The sequence below is a fragment of the Eubalaena glacialis genome, chromosome 20 (assembly GCF_028564815.1).
Source record: "Eubalaena glacialis isolate mEubGla1 chromosome 20, mEubGla1.1.hap2.+ XY, whole genome shotgun sequence".
Taxonomy (NCBI): domain Eukaryota; kingdom Metazoa; phylum Chordata; class Mammalia; order Artiodactyla; family Balaenidae; genus Eubalaena; species Eubalaena glacialis.
The window spans coordinates 21,257,483-21,281,732 of record NC_083735.1 but is presented as its reverse complement, the minus strand read 5'-3'; positions in this window follow the sequence as shown (position 1 = coordinate 21,281,732).

The following is a 24,250-nucleotide window of genomic DNA, read 5'->3' as shown; positions in this document are numbered from 1 at the left end:
CACTGTGAAGGCAGAAGCCCCTACTTCTCAGAAGACCGTTACAAGGAAGGTATCAGTACAGCACAGTGTGAGCTGCGTTGTGAAGGCAGAAGCCCCTACTTCTCAGAAGACCGTTACAAGGAAGGTATCAGTACAGCACAGTGTGAGCTGCACTGTGAAGGCAGAAGCCCCTACTTCTCAGAAGACCGTTACAAGGAAGGTATCAGTACAGCACAGTGTGAGCTGCGTTGTGAAGGCAGAAGCCCCTACTTCTCAGAAGACCATTACAAGGAAGGTATCAGTGCAGCACAGTGTGAGCTGCGTTGTGAAGGCAGAAGCCCCTACTTCTCAGAAGACCGTTACAAGGAAGGTATCAGTACAGCACAGTGTGAGCTGCACTGTGAAGGCAGAAGCCCCTACTTCTCAGAAGACCGTTACAAGGAAGGTATCAGTACAGCACAGTGTGAGCTGCGTTGTGAAGGCAGAAGCCCCTACTTCTCAGAAGACCGTTACAAGGAAGGTATCAGTACAGCACAGTGTGAGCTGCACTGTGAAGGCAGAAGCCCCTACTTCTCAGAAGACCATTACAAGGAAGGTATCAGTACAGCACAGTGTGAGCTGCACTGTGAAGGCAGAAGCCCCTACTTCTCAGAAGACCGTTACAAGGAAGGTATCAGTACAGCACAGTGTGAGCTGCGTTGTGAAGGCAGAAGCCCCTACTTCTCAGAAGACCATTACAAGGAAGGTATCAGTGCAGCACAGTGTGAGCTGCGTTGTGAAGGCAGAAGCCCCTACTTCTCAGAAGACCGTTACAAGGAAGGTATCAGTACAGCACAGTGTGAGCTGCACTGTGAAGGCAGAAGCCCCTACTTCTCAGAAGACCGTTACAAGGAAGGTATCAGTACAGCACAGTGTGAGCTGCGTTGTGAAGGCAGAAGCCCCTACTTCTCAGAAGACCATTACAAGGAAGGTATCAGTGCAGCACAGTGTGAGCTGCGTTGTGACGGCAGAAGCCCCTACTTCTCAGAAGACCGTTACAAGGAAGGTATCAGTACAGCACAGTGTGAGCTGCACTGTGAAGGCAGAAGCCCCTACTTCTCAGAAGACCGTTACAAGGAAGGTATCAGTACAGCACAGTGTGAGCTGCGTTGTGAAGGCAGAAGCCCCTACTTCTCAGAAGACCGTTACAAGGAAGGTATCAGTACAGCACAGTGTGAGCTGCACTGTGAAGGCAGAAGCCCCTACTTCTCAGAAGACCATTACAAGGAAGGTATCAGTACAGCACAGTGTGAGCTGCACTGTGAAGGCAGAAGCCCCTACTTCTCAGAAGACCGTTACAAGGAAGGTATCAGTACAGCACAGTGTGAGCTGCGTTGTGAAGGCAGAAGCCCCTACTTCTCAGAAGACCATTACAAGGAAGGTATCAGTGCAGCACAGTGTGAGCTGCGTTGTGAAGGCAGAAGCCCCTACTTCTCAGAAGACCGTTACAAGGAAGGTATCAGTACAGCACAGTGTGAGCTGCACTGTGAAGGCAGAAGCCCCTACTTCTCAGAAGACCGTTACAAGGAAGGTATCAGTACAGCACAGTGTGAGCTGCGTTGTGAAGGCAGAAGCCCCTACTTCTCAGAAGACCATTACAAGGAAGGTATCAGTGCAGCACAGTGTGAGCTGCGTTGTGAAGGCAGAAGCCCCTACTTCTCAGAAGACCGTTACAAGGAAGGTATCAGTACAGCACAGTGTGAGCTGCACTGTGAAGGCAGAAGCCCCTACTTCTCAGAAGACCGTTACAAGGAAGGTATCAGTACAGCACAGTGTGAGCTGCGTTGTGAAGGCAGAAGCCCCTACTTCTCAGAAGACCGTTACAAGGAAGGTATCAGTACAGCACAGTGTGAGCTGCACTGTGAAGGCAGAAGCCCCTACTTCTCAGAAGACCATTACAAGGAAGGTATCAGTACAGCACAGTGTGAGCTGCACTGTGAAGGCAGAAGCCCCTACTTCTCAGAAGACCGTTACAAGGAAGGTATCAGTACAGCACAGTGTGAGCTGCGTTGTGAAGGCAGAAGCCCCTACTTCTCAGAAGACCATTACAAGGAAGGTATCAGTGCAGCACAGTGTGAGCTGCGTTGTGAAGGCAGAAGCCCCTACTTCTCAGAAGACCGTTACAAGGAAGGTATCAGTACAGCACAGTGTGAGCTGCACTGTGAAGGCAGAAGCCCCTACTTCTCAGAAGACCGTTACAAGGAAGGTATCAGTACAGCACAGTGTGAGCTGCGTTGTGAAGGCAGAAGCCCCTACTTCTCAGAAGACCGTTACAAGGAAGGTATCAGTACAGCACAGTGTGAGCTGCACTGTGAAGGCAGAAGCCCCTACTTCTCAGAAGACCATTACAAGGAAGGTATCAGTACAGCACAGTGTGAGCTGCACTGTGAAGGCAGAAGCCCCTACTTCTCAGAAGACCATTACAAGGAAGGTATCAGTACAGCACAGTGTGAGCTGCACTGTGAAGGCAGAAGCCCCTACTTCTCAGAAGACCATTACAAGGAAGGTATCAGTGCAGCACAGTGTGAGCTGCACTGTGAAGGCAGAAGCCCCTACTTCTCAGAAGACCATTAGAAGGAAGGTATCAGTACAGCACAGTGTGAGCTGCACTGTGAAGGCAGAATGACTATCTTCTCAGCCTGAGGCAAGAGCCTTTTTGGTAATCGTGCAAGAGAGGCAGAGCGGAGGGGCAGAATCACAGACATGAACATCACCACAAATGAAAGTTAAACTATCACTGGATTATTTTTGCACGTGTTGTTCCTTGTGTGGAATTTTTTGTTTTCTATAGCTTTTCAGCTCCTTCTGAAGGCAATGAAATCTTTTTTTCCAGAGAAACTTATCACCCTCATATAGAAGACATGAAAATAGAGCTGCTAGCTTGTCTTGTCAGGGAGGAGTACTGAAGCTCCACGCTGTCTTTTCCATCTAAATTTCTCTGTGATGCCCTGGTTACGCCATGGAACTCCAGGGTTCCAGGAACCCAGTTTGAAAACCATATTCAAATCAGTCATACATCCAGAGTTCTCTGGCCCACTTTTCTTGTTCAATATAGATAGCGTCAAAAGTATCTCTGACCTCATGAACAATAATAATTCTTTAAAGGTTAATTGGACAAAACCTAACACAGGCAAGCCTGCCTGCATGCCTGAGTTATCTCTTCCTGGCCGAGTTTGGGGAGCTTTTACTATCAGTCCTTCTCATTTCTATTCAAAATATACAAATTTATATTGTATTGATCATTATCTCAATTTCCCTCTTCTGTTCTAGACCAGAAACATGTAGAGAACAGGAACTGCATTTTATACTTGGTTATATTCCAACACTTAGTGCAGGAGTTAACATTTACTAAACTCTGCTTATTTGTTTCTGTTGATAGTGATGATTATAACTCTCAGATTTTGAAAAAAAATGTTTTTTGGAAAAAATTTTGAGTTTGACTGAAGTATGCTCCTGTTCTCCTCAGCTGGACTAATGGTCAGGCACTAGGCTTCTTCCTGACTCTAGGCCCTGATCTCCCTTTTCTTAGAGCACAGACTTTGGAAAATTTAGCAATGTAAATTCTTTTTCTACCCCTTTGAGATGGAAATCATTCTAAAAGTCTCTTGCCAGCTTTACAACCTAAGACTCTCTTTTTCAAGGACCTGGGAACCACCTCTTTGAAATGTAATTCTCATGGACGTTAGGGCCCCATCTTCCAGCTTCTGTGAAGTTAGAACCCTAATTCCCACAGGGAACCTTGCTCTAAGTTGCAAACTATCTCTTATCATGAAAATAGGAGAAAGTTACTTTTCCTTTGGGCAAGGCCAATTAGTAAACATGGGTGACCTGTAATTCTCCCCACCCATCTCTCTCTCCCTTCCCTCATCTCTTAAAAACTCTCTAGCCCTTTGTCCTAGTGGAATTGAGCTCAGCCTGAGTTTTGGCCTCTCTGCCTTAACCTTGAGGAAAGTCTTCCTTACCTGCTTTACTTTGTCCAGTGCAAGTTACGCTTGGACACAGACTTCTAGAAACAACAAAAGCAAATGTTTCTCTGCTCAAACTCAACTTGCCATAATCATATGAAACTGTATTTATCAGAGAGATGAACAAGCTATTTTAAAAACTCTTTTACCGCCCCCCCCCAAGGAAAACTTCTTGCTATTGGTGATGGCAAGAAAAAATATGGAGAAAGCAGTTAGAATAAAACTGACAAAAAGCTGAAATGAACGAGTTTACACTTGTACACTCTGTGTAAATACACTGATCAGCTTTCTGAAAAGCATTGAGCCAGCTCTTCCGATGTATATATCCTTGTATGAAACTGCCTTTAGACCCTGCGGTAACTTTTGCAGGCCACAAGGGAACTCCTAAGAGCACTGAAGGTATATTTTACTGCCTGTTACTAGACTATAAACAATATGCCCCTTTCTTCTTGGTAAAGTAACAGAATTTAAGCCATCCAGGTCTAGAGGTAAGAAGAAGCACATTTGAGCCCTTTCTGTGCCTTTCTTTTCAGCTGGGCTGGCTACTCCAGACTCTGCCGTCAGAGTAGTAACAGAGTATACACTTGACTATCCATCCTGAATTCACTTAGAGTTGTGGAAAGCAGAATTAGCTCCAGGAAATATAAGGAAGTAACCAGTTTCATAAAATTTTAGGCTGAAAATGATCTTTGTGGTTAGAGAGCCCCGTCTTTTCATTTTGGAGGTGAAGAAAACATGGACTTCCTTGGGGTCACAAAATGAGCTAATGACAGAAATGAGATTGAGAATAAGGAATCACAGAATCCTAGTCCACTGCCTTTCTATTAATTTTATGTGTTTCTGATGTTTTTCTTCTGTTTTTATCATTTGTTCCTATGTCCTTTGATTCTGTGTTTCCATGCTATCTCACATAGATCCCATAAATCCATCCACTGTAGGATTTTATGGACTGTATGAGTCACTCCATCTAGGAATATATATGTTTTTTAAAAGAAGAGTGCAGAGAAATATTACATGGAAAATCACGAATGATCCTTGGTGGGATTTCTTTCTGCAGAGTGGATATTTTTTGTGCTGGGAGAGAGTGTTTCCTCTATGCCTTCCATCCCCTATGTTCCCTCTGCTGCAGACAGAAATCTTTGACATTACAATTCAGTGATGAATACAGTCCAAATCAAAGGCAGATTCTGAACACAGGGCAGTATTTGAACACAAATGACTTCAACATACAGCTTACAAGAAGGTGACTCAATATATTTTCATCTAAGTTTTCTCTCTCCAGACTGGAGAAACCCTTAGTTGGTACATTCTCATTTCTATTTACTGAGAGAAGAATAAGATTGTAGGGACATTCCAAAAAATAACTATCACTGCTTTTTGACAGGTCCATCTCTTTTTATGTCAGTTTCATTCCCAGGCTTAAATAGAGTCAACCGAAGAAATGCCAACATAAAAAAAAAATCAATTAACCAGCTTAGATACACACACACACACACACATACACTCTCTTTGGTGAGTCTTGTGCAAAATCCTTCCTTAATCAAGTAGATCTGAAATGTAATGTGTTAAGAGTTGGTTCATCATATTCTTTAACTTTCTTCTTTAAATACAGTTTCTTTCCCTACACTGGGAAATTTCAGCCTCCAGTGTCATTAATAAACTTGTATCTTCATACCACACTGCATTGGTTCTGAAGCTTATAGGCTGTTTCTATACTCAGCTTCCATGTGAATTTAATGTCATTGTAGTTTCCTACATTTTCTGCCTTTCCAGTCTAACTCCTGGCATCATCAAAATATTACTGCCTTTTAAGATACCCCATGTTCCCACAGGGCTATTCTTTGAACAGATAAAAACTTAGAGTGGAAATGACCTTTTAGCAGATCCTTGATTTTTATGCTTGTTAGCAAGTCGTACATTTTGAGAGCTACCTTTCTGAGATTTTTAAGGCTGTAGATCCATTTTGTAGTTTTCTTCTCCTACATAAAATACCATTCTCTAAAAAGGGAGCAGTGACTTTGCTTAACATTGTACATTAGAAAATCTATAAGAAAAAAATGTTTAAAATACTTATAATGAGTCTCAATGGTATCAAATATTATGAAAGAAAGTAGTAGGACACATATTAATGGAAAATGTTTGAATTTATAAATGAAAAGAAAAAAATGGAAATAAGGGGATATAGGGGTAGAAACACAGGAGGGCACAGGAATGAAGTCCATTTATTTTGTTACTTTATGTTACTCGTATCATTACTTAGGGTTTTACTTTAAAATTATTAGACATTGATATGAAAAGAAGATCTAAGTGTGAGATAATTGAGGTTATAATTTGATATTACTGATACATTGAATACTTAAAGAATAGAAAGTAATTTTTTTCTATAAATGAGGTTTTGGAGAATAAACGATCACAATTTTAAATGCCAGACCTGGAATTGTGGTGTTACCAGTGTCATTTTTTTCTCAGTACGTATTATGATAGTATTTAAAAAATCTAAAAGTAAAATTCCTTAGTCTATGCTTTAACTAAAAATTATACACTTATGCCAAACTGCAGAAAATTGGACTGAACACACGGTATTAGGTATCAAGTATTTAAAAGGCTTCACTGTTTAAACCATATTTAGAATGAAAATTTGTTTAGAGTTGTGATTTTTGTGTTTTACTCCCTACTGCATCCCAAGTATCTAGAACTTACACCTTGGCATAAATTAGGTAAACAGTAAATATTTGCTGGACTGATGTCCTGGGTCACCATTTCTCACGGCACTGTCAGAGAAACACTGGCATGTTGCTTTTTGCTCTGTGAGAAGGGGGTTCTCTGGTTACAGACATTTGGGAACCACAGCATACGAAGATTCCAGATACTCAGGTTCTGGGTAATCACAGATCTCTGAGAATTCCTTTGTTGAAGGAAGGTGTGATTGTGGTTCATCTCACTGACTATGGTAACCTTGCCATAGATAATAACCATGGCAATTTTCCAGTGGGAGATGCTATCCTGAGCCCCTCTTGCTCTCGTACACAATATGTCACGATACCTGCTGTCTGCTCCACCAAGGGATCTGCTTTGAGTCTAGATCCCATCTAGAAAGTCATTTTTTTAAAAATACATAGAAAGTCAGCATTCATTCTTTGATGATCTTCCAAAGAAAGTGAAGATCTCATGGAATAGCAAATTCACATCATCACATTTTGCAAAAAAATGTCTAAAGAAATTCTGATTAATATAGCTTTTAAACTATAGATCAATTTTGGGAGAATTGGTGTCTTAACCATATTAATTTTCTGATAAATCAACACCACATGCCTCTCCATTTATATAGGGCTTCTTTAATGTCTCTCTGCAATATTACAGTTTTCTATGTACATGACTTGCAAACCTTTGTCAGATTTACATTTACTATTTCATATTTGTTGATGTTTTCTTACAACCAATTTCAATTTCTGATTGTTCTTTGCTAATATATAGAAATAGAATTGATTTGCGTATATTCATCATGTATTCTGCAGTTATTCTTAATTATACCTTCTAGTAGCTTTCTACATTTTACAAAGGATTTTTCACATAGACAAAATGCTTCGTGAATATGGAGAGATTTGCTTCCTTCTTTCCAATTTGGATGCTTTTTATCTCTTTTTCTTATTTTCCTAGGTTATACTTCCAGTATAATATGGAATAGAGATGGTGGGAGTGAACATCTGCGTCTTGTTCCACTTGCTTAGGGAGAAAGCAGAGGCTTTCATCACTGAGTATGATGTTATCTGTAGGTTTTTTCATAGATGCTCTTTGCCAGATAAGAAATCCTCCTTCTGTTCCCAGTTTGCTGAGCTTATTTTTCCCTCTTCAGGAATGGTCGTGAGATTTTTGTCATCTGCTCTTTCTGCATCTATTGAGATGATCATGTTTTTTCTTACACTGTTAATGTGGTGAATTATACTGATTGATTTTTTTTTTTTTAATGTTAAGTCAACCCTGTATTCTCAGAATAAATTTGACCAGCACAGACATGGAAGTTATCTCGCTGTCAAGGGAGTGGGAATAAAAGGCTCCTATACTTTTATGGACCTGGGGTGAGGGTGGGGACTGGAAAAATAGTGGTAGGAGTCAGATAGGGGAAAAGTGGCTTCTTCAAGGTTACTCCCTCCTCCCCTTCTAAGGAGGGCTGAAGAAGACCTCAGCAGAAGATCCAGGTAGAGAAACCTAGGAATGAAGGCACTTGAATTAGGAATGCAAATATTCTTAAGAGCCTGGCCTGGTGGGGGGTCCAGAGTCCATGACTGCAACTCTCTTCAGAGAATGCAGTGCACTAGCTCTGCACCAAGTCTGGGGTGGGGAGGGCAACATTCCCCAGTGATCTCGCTAGGTGAACCCCTTGTAATTGCTGATGGTAGCAGATCCCAAGATACTTAAAGTGAGGAATGCCTTTTAATGTTCATTGAAAAAAAAGTATGGAATTTTGGACTCGATTTAATAGTAAATCCTTGCTTGTTTCAATATTATTTTTTCCAAAATATTTACTTAAACTTATATTTTACACTCATCATCTTTATCCTGTGGCTATGAGGACTGCCTAGGACATCTCTGTATATCCCCAAAGTTCACAAGTATCCAAGCTTGAGGAACATATCACTGGATACAGGGAGCCTCCAACACTAATCTCTGATTTTATGTTACCTGAACTTAAATGAAAACTTTGAAGTGTATGGGGAAAAGAAAACCTTATTTTTCTTGAATAATGTAAACTATGGGTTTACAGAGATTGATAGGTGTATATATATATAATTGCCTGCTTTTTTTCAAGAAAATGAAAATGAGATACACATATAGAGGAAAATTATTCACAAATAGAATTGGAGAATTGGTATTAAAGATCAGAAGTCTTGGAAAGCACAGAGCTTTCTAACTCCATAAGTTTGCCTCTCTCCTAGTTCTGTTAAACTAATCTTTTCTGACATATGTTCTGTAGCAATGACAGACTGTCCAGTGTTCTGCATCCCCCAGAAGAAGACAGTCCTAGGCATGTTACCAAACGACATCCTTTTTTGTGTTTTCACTTTTCAAGACATTTGCATTTTCAAGACATTCTGAGTTCACTTACAATTTTCAGGTAGAATTTTATAAGACTAACAAAGGTTTATTATTGTCTAAGAGTTATGCCAAAAGGAAAGCTTTTTCCAATTTTATACTCTTAAATCCTTTTACAAAATGCTTGCTTTAACTTTTCTGGTAGTGATATGCATTTACATCAGCAAAAATACAGTGAAAAATAACCTTCATAATTTCTTTTCTAGTTCATTCAAACATGCTGCCTTGCCTTACCTTTTGTTTTACCTGTAACTACTCCATTACTAAATGTGTCAGTTTCAGGGGCACCTTTCATAGTATCTTTTTTTTTTTTTAATTAATTAATTTATTTATTTATTTTTGGCTGTGTTGGGTCTTCGTTTCTGTGCGAAGGCTTTCTCTAGTTGCGGCGAGCGGGGGCCACTCTTCATCGCGGTACGCGGGCCTCTCACTATCACGGCCTCTCTTGTTGCGGAGCACAGGCTCCAGACGCGCAGGCTCAGTAGTTGTGGCTCACAGGCCCAGTCGCTCCGCGGCATGTGGGATCTTCCCAGACCAGGGCTCGAACCCGTGTCCCCTGCATTGGCAGGCGGATTCTCAACCACTGCACCACCAGGGAAGCCCTCATAGTATCTTTAATTACTTCCAAGGTTCTCTGCAGCCTGTTTTCCCTTGGGTCCTGTTGCCTTCTTCCCTCAGCCAGTCTTCCCACATCCTCCTTGGACTGTCTGGTTTCATAATTCTTAAGCAAGTCAGAATGTTCCCTACAATATGCTGCTTCATGCATCCTGACTCTAGCCGAGTAAAAATCCTAGCAGAGTTCCAATTTATTCTCTGTTCGAGATTTTATTTAGTTGAAGAAATTTTGCTTCATAGAAGTTTTTTTCACCCATCTTTCATAAGAATAACTTAGTATATTTTTACTCTGACAATTTTTGATGGCATTTACTCTCTTTGAAATTAATCTTGGGTTATTTTACCAGTTCTTATGGATTATTTAATTTAATACAATTTAATTTTTATTACTTTGTAATTTTTTTTCAGCTTTATTGGAGGTTTCATTGACAAAAAAAATTGTGAGATATTTAAAGTGTAGAAAGTCATGATTTGCTATACGTATACATTGTGAAATAAGTCCCCCCATCAATGCCGTATTATCTACTATAGTCATCATGCTATAATCAGATCCTCAGACCTTATTTATTTTATAACTGAGATTGTATCTTTTTACCAGCCTCTCCCTATTTCCCCCATTCCCTCCATTCTCCAGTCCCAGGCAAATAATTTTCTACTCTCTGTTTCTATAAGTTTGACTTTTTTTTTTTTTTTTTTTTTCAGGATTTCAAATACAAGTGATACCATGCATTATTTGTCTTTCTCTGTTTGGCTTATTTCACTTAGCATAATGCCCTCCAGGTTCATCCAAGTTGTTGCAGATGACAGGATTTTCTTTCTTTTTAATTTTGTCTGAATAATTTATCTATCTATCTATTTTTTCTTTATCCATTCATCCCACAATAGAAACTGTTTCTGTACCTTAGCTGTTGTGAATAATGCTGTAATCAACACGGGAGTAGAGATATCTCTTTGAGATAATGGTTTTACTTCCTATGGATATATACCTGGAAGTAGGATTGCTGAATCATATAGTAGTTCTATTTTTAATTTCTTGAGGAACTGCCATACTGTTTTCCATAGTACCTATACTAGTTTACATTCCCACCAACAGTACACAAAGGTTCTCCTTTTTTACACATTCTAGCCAGCATTTATTGTCTCTTGTCTTTTTGATAATAGCCATCCTAATGGGTGTGAGGTGATATCTTATTATGGTTTTGATTTGCATTTCACATACCTTTTGGCTATCTGTATCTGTATGTCCTCTTTGGAAAAAAAATGTCATCTACTGTGTTCAGATCTGCTCATTTTTTAATCTGTTTTTCTTTTCTTTCTTTTTTTGCTACTGAGTTGTATGAGTTGCTTGCATAGTCTGGACATGCGGTTTGCAAATATTTTCTCATTCCATAGGTTGCCTTCTCATTTTGTTGGTGGTTTCCTTCATTGTGCAGAAGCTTTTTATTTTGATGTAGTCCCCCATGTTTATTTTTGCTTTCATCGCCTTGACTTTTGGTGTCAAATCCAAAAAAATCATTGCCAAGAACAATGTCAAAGAGCTTACACCCTAAGTTTTCCTCTAGGAGTTTTACGGTTCTAACAACCAAGATCTAACAATCAAGATTTAATCCATTTTAAATTGAATTTTGCATATGGTATAAGACAGGAATCCAGTTTAATTTTTTTGCATGAAGATATCCAGTATTCCCAACACCATTTATTGAAGAAACTAGTCTTCTCCCATGTATATTCATGGCTCTTTTGTTGAAAATTAGGTGATCATTTATGTTTGGATTTATTTCTAGGCTCTCTGTTGTGTTCCATTGATATATATATATATATATTTTTTTTTTTTTTTAATGCCAATACCATACTGTTTTGATTGCTGTAGCTTTGCAGTTTTGTTTGAAATCAAGAAGTATAATGCCTTCAGCTTTGTTCTTCCTTCTCAAGATTGCTTTGGTTATTTGGAATCCTTTGTTATTTTTTATATGAATTTTAAGATTGCCTTCACTATTTCTGTTAAAGATACCATTGAAATTTTGATAAGGATTGCATTGAATCTGTAGATCACTTTGGGTAGAATGGACACTTAATGATATTAAATTAATGATATTAATGATATTAATTCTTCCAATCCATGAATATGGAATATCTTTCCATTTAGGTGTGTCCTCTCCAATTTTTTTCATTAACTTTTATAGTTTTCAGTGTACAGATCTTTCAGTCCCTTGATTAAATTTAAACTAATTATTTTTTGATGCTACTGTAAAGGGCTTGTTTTCTTAATTTCTCTTTCTGGTAGTTTTTTATTAGTGTATAGAAACACAACTGATTTTTGTATATTGATTTTGTATCCTGCAACTTTAATAAAATTTTTAAATTAATTCTAACAGTTTTTCAGTGGAGTTCTTAAAATTTTTTAATAAATAACTATTAATTCACCTGCAAATAGATTCAGTTTTACTTCTCCCTTTCAGATTCAGTTATCTTTTATTTCTTTTTCTTGCTTAATTGTTCTGGCTAGGACTTTTAGCGCTATGTTGAAAAAAAATTGGTGACAGTGGACACCTGATCTTAGAGGAAAAGATTTCAGCTTTTCACTATTGACTCTAATGATAGCTGTGGGCTTATCATATATGGCCTTTATTATGTTGAGGTATGTTTTTTCTATACTCAATTTGTTGAGAGTTTTTATCAGGAAAGGATGTCGAATTTTGTCAAATGCTTTTTCTGCATCTGTTGAGATAGTCATTCATTCTGTTAATGAGGTGTATCACATTGATTCGTTTGTTTATGTTGAACTATTGTTTCATCCCTAGAGGCCTAGAATGAGTATGACGTAGAAGACATAAAAGAACTGTCCCTCAGTTGTTCTCGGTTCCTGTGTGCCTTTCCAAATGTGAGTCTCTTACTCTGCTGAGTGTAATTCTAGTATTAAAAAGTATATATTTTTTCATCTGAAAAGCATGAAAATGAAATGGGGCCCTTTCTTCCCCTGCAAATAGTAAAGTGTTCCAATATTTTGGGAAAACACTGTGTTGAACTTAATGAAGAAAAAATAATTATGTGCTCAATATTGGTATTCCTATGAGATTTTCAAAAAATAATCATACATGATCTTTACCTTGCTGATTGACTTCAATCTTAATTCTGCAGTAGGATTTAATTCCTCTGTAATAGTTTATAGTAAACGCCATGTGAGATTCCCAAACCTAACTGTGTAAAACAGAATTTTAAATTCAATCTCTATTTAACAAAACCGATCCTCCCTCATTCGTATTTCTTAGTAGATAAAACAGTGCCTTAATCTATAGTTGCCCTTGCTCAGGCTAAAAGTGTTACGGTCATATGAGATTTCTTTCTCTTTTACATATATATCTAATCAGTCAGCAAGTTATATCACTCTATTTCTAAAATATTCCCCGAATTTGACATTTTCCCTATCAGTAACCCAAGTTGTTGCCATCATCATCTCTTCCTTCATGAATTCCTATCAGGATTAGTTATACTGTTTCTCCTGCAACTCCTAGAGTCAGTCATTCTCTTCCCAGCTCCCCAATGGCCTTTCAAGTTGTAAATTTGATTTTGCAACTCTTTGCTTAAAAATCTTCGATGTTTTCCCAATGCAATTAAATAAAATCCCAACCGTTACAATGACCCCATTTAGTCTGTCCCTTGCTTATGTTTCAAGACCTCATCCACTTACACTAGTTCCTGATATTTTGTCAACCCTGGCTTATGGACATACCAAGTTTATTCCTGTCTCAGAGATTATGTTTTTGCTCTTTTTTTTTAGGCAAATGCTCCTCCCCAAGGTTTTTACGTGCCCCCTTGCCCCAGACTCTCATGTTCTATTCCAACATCCTGTTTTATTTTATTTATAGCAATTAGCATTTGTGGCAATTATATTATTTATATACAATGCTCTATTAACTAGTATGTGAGGTCTGAGATGATAGGAACTGGACTTTTCTTGCTCACCATTGTAGCATCAAATGTCTAGAAGAATGTCTCGCACTACACCACAGTGCCTTTAAGGGAGCCCTAAGCATTGTGTTAAAAGAGAGTGAGTTCGAATAGCTGAGATCTAGATTCTTGGTGCAGAATCTTCAACTGATGAACATTTCTTTAGGAGAACCAATGATTTTTATTAGACATAGAGATATATGATGGTCACAGATGGGATGCCATGTAATGTATACCTACATCTGCTCACTGTGAAACAAACTGACATTTTATGATTCAATTTTATTTGTGCAAAAGATGAATGATTAAGATAGCTGGATTGCAAGAGTCTGGTGTAAAATGAAGTTTAACTCTGTTGAAGGAAAAAAAATAAGCCAGTACAGATTTACAATGCCACACATTGCTTATTTTTATAGCTTGACTTCATCATTTCAAATATACAACTACAAACACACAAGATCAACCAAAGCATAGAAACTGTTGTAAGGATATCCAAGATCCTGAGTAAACATGCTTCTCTCTCCTGAATTATCCTAGGACATTGCTTATATTTGTAAAATTATTTTATGTTTGATGATGTATCCCTAGGGTACATGCTTTTATGATAGTAAACTATTGAGAGATTAACTCAATTTTATGTTATTTGTTTAATACACAATTCATTCTGATCAAAATGATAAATTATCAGTGTATAATTTATGATCTATTTTCTGCATTTATGCAATTACATTTAAGATGATGGATGGATCGTTACAAAATATGCCGCTCATGCCTCCAAAAATATACCAAATAAAAAATTATGTATAATAGTAACAAGGATAGTGAAGTTTAAAAAGTAATTAACTGTGGACACTTGTGACTCAAAGTCCATGTAAACTGTCAAACAGCAAGACTGAATCACAATGATGCTAATACTTAAGTGAGAAAATGTGAGTTAAATTCTAGACCAATAAAGAATAAAAATGGAATATGAAAGATTGAAGGGCAAGAGAAACAGAGACTGCAATCTAAATGTATTTAGGCAGAAAAATCAAAAGATATTTTTGTAAATATTTAACATCTCGAGATTAATTAATTCAGACTAATTCTACAGCAACAGACAATCTCAGTGGTCTGGATTAAAAAATGATACTAGCTTTAATGTAGAGGTGGAAGTGCATTAGTTAATTATTAGATACTTTAACTTTTTAAAATATATAAAAAATACTATTTTAACTTGGCAGAGAATTTCAAAAGATTCTCTGAAGTTACAATGGTCCATAAATGTATTTAATATAGGAACCCTATTTCTAACACACCTAAATTACACATATAAATAGGGCCAGGGAAAGGAGTTCCAAATGTATGAGTCACATTTAAGCCTGAAATGGCAAATGAACATGAATATGAATAAGAGCCATTTTAACTGTATGACTTTGAATATAAAAATCATATAATTTTTATTTTTAAGGACAGTATAGATGTAGTGAATTATATTATAACTTTAATGAGTTAAGATAACTAATTTGATCTGAAATAATCAGGCACTGTTTTGATACTTCTTTCATGTCCGTAAAGGAAAAGCACTCGGACAGAATTAGGGCACCATCCAATGCTCACATAATTTGATTTCACAGGAAATGAAAGGATATTCTATCTGTATAATATTCATACCATCTATTTATCTCAATGTTATTGATGTGTATCATCAATCACGCTTCAGTGTTAAAGAATTATAGTTTCCTGTTAACATGCAAATATTTTAGCTGAATATAACCATGTTTAACCATTAACAACAACAAAAAAATATAGTCATGTATCAAAGAGCCAAGTTATTAAGGTAAGGAAGCACTTTTGAGAAAAATGGATGTGGCATTTGGTTTCAGGGTTCTGCAGCAGGGTGGTGCCTTGAAAAGGACAACAGAGTAACATAAAGACGAAGGACCAAGAAGAGCAAGAACTCACACATAGGTCACGAGCTTCCCTGAAGACTTAATTAACCTACTGCACCTTTTCTTAAAGTGTGTAAAAAAAATTCTTAAGTAAATGCTGAATTCAACTTTTTTTCCATCTAATATTAACCCTGAACATTGTGAATTGTGTCTGTGGGAAACACTAGTGTCTTTACTCAAGAGCAGTCTTTTAGGACCAAAGTCTGCCTTAATACTTAGAGAGAGGGACAAAGATGGTGACCTAGGAGACTCTTGAAATTTCTTCTTCCCATAGATGTATCAAATGTAAGCTACACACAGAGCAATTCCCTCTGAGAAAAATCCAGAAACTATCTGAGTGACTTCTGTATATTGGATAAATGAGAAACAGGAAACAGGAAGGAAAGGCTGAGACACGATCTCACTATCAATCCCGGTCCTGGCACAGCACCATACAAACGGGAGGGAACTGCAACTCCCAAGCTTCTCCCTGAGGAACTAAGGATTTGGATCACACACATAGCCCCTCATCTTTTAAGACTCTCATCTGAGCTACGAGCCCCCAAAACTCCTAGCTCTGAAAGCCAATGAAACTTGAGTATACAAGTCTCACAGGATTATAGCAAAGACAGAACAGTTCTTAATGGACATAAAGGGACTCCTGGCACCTGTTCCCCAGGGCATAGCACAGAGGGAGCAGGTATATACACCAAACTCCCTGGAAGGAGTTTAATTGCATACTTTACAAGCTGCTGCCTGAGAATGCAACATCTAATTAGAAAGCACCCTGGTGCTGACTGTGATCCTCCCTGGAGCCTGAAAGATCCAGTGTGAACTTCCCCCACCATTTCCCTTCAGCTTTCTCTCCAGTAATAAAACCAAGTCTCCAGTATCTTCCTGGAAGGAGCTTATTGACACATCTCGCACCCCAAACTTTACGAATGTCACCTGAGGATGGATCCTAAATCACCTAATTCTGATCATCAATGGGCTTGCATCCATGAGTCCCACAGGACAATAACAAACAAAGCAGCAGTTTTTAACCAGGCACAGGAGCAATACCCCCCAACCCCATGGCTACACACCCTGGCTTAGCACAAAGGGAGAGAAGGCAAAAATGCCTATCTCCCAGTTTCTTCCTGGGAGTGGTTTAATTTCATAGTTTCCCAGCTGCTGCCTGAGAGTCTGGCTTCTAATCAGCCTCATCTAGGTGCTGACTGTGATCCTCTCCTTTGGGACACTGACAGGTCTTCACATACCCTCACTTACTAGGAGCCACAAAGAACAAAGATGGCAGCTTAGGCAACCACAAAGGTTGAGAGACAACCACAAGTTTGGGTCTGGGTGATTGACAAGGTTCATTTACATGAGGTCAGTCTGTCAAGATTGGTAGAGGTGGCTATCTTATCCAATGAGCAGAAACCAACACAGAGGATCAAGGAAAATGAAGAACAAGGGATAGGTTCCAAATAAAAGAACATGATAATTCTGCAGAAGCTGATCTTAATGAAACAAAGGTGAGTGATTTACCAGATGGAGAACTCAAAATAACAGTCATTAAAGGTGCTCACTGAAGTCAGAAGAGCAATGCATGAACAAAGTGAGAACTTCAACAGAGATAGAAAATATTTTAAAAGTACCAAACAAAGATCATAGAGCAGAAGAATACCATAACTGAACTGAAAACTTAAATAGAGTTCAAGAGACTAGATCAATTGGAAGAATTGATCTGTGAATTCAGACAGGGCAGTGGAATTCATACAGAGAAGAAAAAAAATAAGAGTAAAGATTGATTAAAGAACTTATGGGACATCATCAAGTGGACACTGTACACATTATAGGGTCCCAGAAATAGAAGAAAAAGAGAAAAGAGGCAGAAAATCTATTTGAAGAAATAATAACTGAAAACATCCTTAACCTGGGGAAAGAAACAGACATCCAGATCCAGGAAGCCCAATGAGTACCAAATAAGATGAGTTTAAAAAACCCACACTAAGATACATTATTATTAATTATAATTTAATTGTCAAAAAGGTAAAGACAGAATCTTAAAAACAGCAAGGGAAAAGCAACTTTTTTTATGTACAAGGGAACCCCCTACAAAGCTATCAGTGGATTTTTCAGCAGAAACTTTGTGTTTTATAGATACAATAGAATATTTCTCAGCCATAAAATAGGACATAGTGTCATTTGTGATAACATGGATGAACCTGAAGGGTGTTATGCTAAGTGAAATAAGTCAGAGAGAGAAGGCATTATGCTAAGTGAAATAAGTCAGAGAGAGAAAGACAATTACTGCATGGTATCACTTACATGTGGAATCAAAAAGGAAAAAAAAAAAAAAAGAAAGAGTCAAACTCACAGAAACAGAGTAGAATGGTGGATGCCAGAGGCTAGAATGTGGGAAAAATAGGAAGAGGCTGGCAAATGGTTACAGACTTTCAGTTATAAGATGAATAAGAGCTGAGGTCTTAATGTGAAACACGATGACTCTAATTGATAATACCGTACCATATAATTGAAATTTGGTAAGAGTAGAACCTAAATGTTCTCACGTAAATAAATAAATAAACAAATAAATAAATAAATAAATTTCTGGTGATGGATACATCAATTAACTTGATTGGAGGAATCCTTTCACAATGTATATGTATATCAAATCATCATACACACTTTAAACATATTTGACAACTTTACCTTAATAAAGTTTTTAAAAAGTTAGTTTAGTTTACTAATGTGCCAAAATTATGTTTTGATTTGTTTAAGTTCAGTGTACTTAAATGAAATATATGGAGTAAATCTGTCTCTAAATAACAGAACCCTAGCTTAACATTTCAACAGAAAATAAAGAAAATTCAGGGAGAGCATTTGTGATTGCATTTAATTTTCACAATAATGTATCATAACAAAAATAATACCTATGATGCTGATATTAATATTAGCATTTTACATGTAAGGAAACTTTCAGAAATTTATAGTTCGGAACTTTCAGAAGTTCATAGTGCTACTCAATAGTGGAGTAGGGTTTGGAAATACATGTGACTCTAAAATCTATGCTCTTTACACTACAGTGCAGTAAGTCCCCTACATATGAACGAGTTCCGTTCTGAGAGTGCATTTGTAAGTCCAATTTGTTTGTAAGTCCAACAAAGTTAGCCTAGGTACCCAACTAACAGAATTGGCTATATAGTACTGTACTGTAATAGGTTTATAATACTTTTCACACGAATAACACGTAAACAAACAAACACAAAAAATAAAGAAAACATTTTTAATCTTACAGTACAGTACCTTGAAAAGTACAGTAGTACAACAGCTGGCATACAGGGGCTGGCATCGAGTGAACAGGCAAGAAGAGTTACTGACTGGAGGAGGGAGAGGAGGTGGGAGATGGTAGAGCTGAAGGATCGTCAGCAATAGGAGACGGAGGGCAAGCTGCAATTTCACTCACACCTGATGTTGATGGAATGCAGGTTCTCATCTTTGAAAGTTCGCAACTTGAAGGTTTGTATGTAGGGAACTTACTGTACATAATTTTACAGCATGCAAAATACTATGTATAGTGTGTTGAGATAATTTAATATATAACTTGAGTGCTATACTTGTCATTTCTGCTCAGGTTACATTTCTAGTTCCTTAATCTAAAAGAAAATGGCATTCAGTTGAATTAACTAGATTTTTAAATGAGCACCTCCTCAACCAGAGCAAACTTAATGAAAAGTGGTAAGGGTTACTTAGCTGCCTGAAAGCAGGCATTCTCATGTGATTCTATATGTACTTGGCATAATGACATTTGTAGTAGCAGCCCAGATGACAACAAATATGTTCACTTACTATGATTTCTACAAAAGCAGAAAATCATATAAGTTATGTTTCTTTGGATGGTCACATGCTTAGCACACAAAAACACATGCATGACAAAAAAAAAAGTCATACATCTAAAACACAGTCCAAAATGAATTTCAAATAGCTTCTGAAAGTTAGAAAAAATGTAATAGGATTTAAAACTGCAACATGAACTGAAACCAATTTTTTCTGAACTTGAAGTGAACTAAAAGCTATTTGCATATATATTCATTCATCAGTTGCCAAAGATTTAATTTTATAATTAATGCATGCTCTCATTAAGTATAAATTAAACATATATTTCTCTAATATCTATGCTATTAAATATATTTTTTCAATGATTAGAAAACCAACAAAAACAATCCAGTTTAAAAATAGTGGATAAAAGTTTTTACTAGGCAGTTTATACAATGTGAAAACCAAATGCCTACGCATATGAAAAGATGCTCAACCTCACTAGTAGTTAGAAAATACAAATTTAAACAGTGGTGAGATACTGCTTAATATCCATTATCTTGGCAAAAATAAGAAAGTTAAATATTACCAGTGGCTGAATGGGGAATAATTTTTATATACTATTGATTTAAATAAAAATTGTTGTAGTTGTTTTAAAGAGTATTTCTATCATAATTGGTAAAATTGAGAATGCACACATCACATCACTCATCATCCCCACTCCTGGGTACATTTCCCAGAGAAACTATAACTGTTCCCAGGGCACAGGGTTAATATGAAGATGTTCACGTCAGCATCACTTATAGCAGAATAACTAAAGGTAATATAAATAATAAAATGTATTGGATGAATATATAAAGTACCCTACAGCAATCAGGAGATCTGAAAACCCTAGTACTGAACTTTGGACCACTTGAGTGAATGTGTTTGCGACGCATATACATTAGGCTCCGACATGAGGGATAAAATAAATACACAAGAAGAAGGCTTTCAATGACTATTGGAATAGTGTGTCATAAAGTGAGGAATATGGTCACCTCAAATCTCTACATCTGAGGTAAATATAAACATAAAAAAATCTTACAGATTAAAACATCAGATTTGGCAAAATGTTTTTTTTTCTTCCTAAAATCTAATTGATAGGATAGAGTAATATAAAAAAGAAGAAGAATTCACTGAAGTTTAAGAAGTTTAGGATGCTACAAAGCCTTTTGGACTGAACTGTTGGAAATAGAAATCATCTGAAACCAGATTGATGGAGGAAAGCAATATGGAACAGAAGAAAGGAGAAGTACAGTACTACTCCCTGAAAGTGAGGTTTCCCACCAAAACCTTGGACAAGTCACACAAGCAGAGACAGCAGGGTCTAATAGGGGACAGTCTTCAAATCAATTAATTTAAGACTATGGGAAATTGTGCCATTATCTTGGTATCACAGCTGTTGGGTCTAGTATTTGCCTTGAAGATAAACATAAAATGATAACATAAAATACACTAAAACTTATAAATAATGTGTCATAGGGATTCATAAAATGGGTATTAGTGTCAGGCAAAGAAGCAACACAGGACTTAGTTTCCATTTGGTTTCTTCAAAGGACATGAAATATGCATCCCTAGAAAATACTGATACATTCCATCTATCTAAAAGCAAGCCAGCCTGTTCGCTTATCCAAAAGCTAACCCCTAACCCCTAGCTTCCCACTTCAATTCAGTCAGCACAGCCTCTACCTTGTCTGGAAAAATTACTTTATTGCCAGAAAGCAGAGTGCTTAGGAAACACTTCAGCTAGAAATATTTTACAATTTAAGCATTTGTTTCATGAAAATTAAGCAGGCAACCAAAAATCACTGCGAAGTTGAATAAAACCAGTAGCATGAAAGAAAATCACTAGACTGAAAAATCACAAGAACTGAAACAGCAACTAACTTTAACATAAATGTAAATAGTATCCTCAGAGGAATGAAGAGAGATGCCACAAAAAAAAACCGCACAAAATGTGCTTAAGAAGCAAATAACTTGAAGAAATGAAAATAAAGAAAAAGAAACAGAATACAAAGACTGAATCATAGACTGAGTATGAAAATCGGCTAAATCATGGGTTGGAAAGAATTCTCAGAATATGGAATAAAATAACTAAGGTAACATTAATGAGCACAAAGTTAGAAAACATGGGGATAGATTCTGGAGAACCCTGTCTAACTGGGTCTCCAAAATAAGAGACTGGAGGACAGTGTAGAGGCAAACATCAAGGAAGAACATTTCCCTGAGCTGAAGCAGGACTTGAATCAACAGCCAAGAATTCTTCCATCTTTAGAGGAAAACTGAAAACAGACCTATACTTGACTGTTGCCTGGTAAAGTGAGAAAAAATATTGAAGAGAAATAGAATAGCTTATAAGAATGGAAATCAAACTCATGTGAAGCTTTTGTTCCTAGCATGGCTATTCCGGGTGTGTTTGCGGGAGATTCTTGATGAGATTTACATTTGAATCAGCAGACTGAGCAAAGCAGATTGCCCTCCCTGCTGTGGGGTGGCCTCATCCGATTCACTGAAGGCCAGAATAGAACAAAAAGGCTGAGGAAGGGAGAATTTGCTCTCACTGCCCTACTGTCTTTGAGTTGGGACATTGGTCTTCTGCCTTGAAACTCAAACTCAAGACTGGAATTTATCCACCAGCTCTCCTATTTCTCAGGCCTTCAGACTCTGACTGAGGTTATACCACTTGTTCTCTTGGGTTTTCAGCTTGCTGACTTTTATATATAAAATCTGCCCTACAGTACAACTGGATATCTCTATCTCTGTTTATCTACCTACCTACCATTTCTATCGGTTTGTTTCTCTGGAGAACTCAAACTAATATATTGGGGAAATAAGAAAAACACTGGAGAAAACTGTTATAATACTAAATCTTAAATGAGCCAATATATATTCAAATTTGAGGGCAAAATATTTTTATACATCCCCCCAAATCAGAAAATTTACAAGCCAAATAGCCTTCTGTTGTCTTTTCTACAAGTATTTAGTGAGTAAAGCCTGAACATATTTCATTTCTTCAATGTTCATGAAGCATTGCTCATTGACTGTATTCTCTAGCATACCGTATGCAAGATTCCCATCTTCACTGTTGACCTACTGGCCTCATCTATTCTGGATATTCTTTGCTTTCTTCGTTCCTGTGTTTCAACTCCTCAGTAACTAATAGGACAGTAGATGTCACACGAGGACATTTGAGCATGACTCTAGCACACTAGAGAGATTTCTAGTGAACAAAGTACCAGTGTAATCACCATGCTGCAGAGTTGTCCTGAGGGATAAGCACTCCAGAAGCACTGCAGAACAACGTCATTCCCTCTTGAATACACAAGAAGCATACTTCCAGTGGAAGACCAAGCCCCAAATGCACACTTTCACTGTGGTTCATTCTAGAGTTCAAGAAAGAGTCCTGGATTAGAAATTACCTGACCACATTCCATTCATCCAGTTATCCTGTGGTCTCTGTTCTTTCGTTTCCGCACCAGTTAAATCTGGACTGACCATGCCTGCTCTGCCTATTTCATGAGAATTTTTGAGAATTGTAGAATTCACAAATGGGAATGTTCTTTGTAAAGAGCTCTAAAAATGAAAGGGATTTTTTTAATCTGATGATAAAATGTTTGTCAATTAAAAAATCCAAAACAATTTTGTAAACTCTCAGTGATTCCTAAAACTAGAACTTTTAAGTTTAATGCAACCAATAACTAAGGTTAATATAAAACAAAACTATAAATTTGTAAATTTGTAAAATAAAAACTGTACATTTGTAAAATAATCTGATATATGAATTGCAGATGAATATACAAAAACTGAGAAATGAAGCTTATGAGTTAAGTTAAAGCACACTAATGTTCTAGTTTGGGGAGGGGCAATTATTGGAGGAGAAAGTGATATTTATACATTTGTATTTCTATTTTAATTAGAAATTTGAAGGCAGGCATTAATCGATTTACAAAAAGATACTGGAACTTTCCTTTCACTAGGGTACAAAAATATGAAAATACATAGTTGGCAGTATAAAATAATGTAATAAAACTTGAATTTAAAAAGTTAGGAATAATAGGAAATAGGAATAGCTACCCAGCCCTCTACACCCCTCCCTTCTGTAAGTTACCAGCACAAGATGTTTTGGGTACAAGTTTTAGAAAATCTCAGGAAACAAATATTCCAATGTTATTTATATATATCTACAAACTGTTTCAGAGCATAGAAATGAATGATACTAATTGATTTTACATGGCTAACATAAATGAAGAAAACCTAGACACAGGTAAGGAAAAAAAATCTATGATTGGTTTTAACTGTGAATATATTCACAAAGATCCAAATAAGTTACTAGCACGTTTATTATGACATCAAATGCAAAAGATATTCAATGCACCATTTTGTCTCACAGTAAATACTAGTAATAACTAAATATTCATCAGTGAGGAAATAGTTAAGTAAATTAATTAAAAACATCACAGTTTTTTTTTAAATGAGTTACATGTGTGCATACTGATATGAAAATACATCTAGAACATATATTTTGATGAAAAAGAATTAAGGTACAAAATAGCATGTATGATAGTCTCCTTTTAAAAATATATCTATCTGTGCATGTATGTGTATTATATATCCATGCTAAAAATTTATATAAATACAGAGCAAATATGATGGCTCCCCAGTGAATTAGGAATGTATATTTCTTTCAAGTTTTTTGAATTTCTTACAAACGTTTATAAATTTTATTGTTGAAAATTATGAATTTCCCTAAAAGACTAGAGGTTATGAATTATATAAAAAGTATCAAGAGTACATATTCCTTCCCTTGGAACAAGCTCAAATGTTTAAAAAAATGTTAAGCCTATTCACATGACAACATAAATC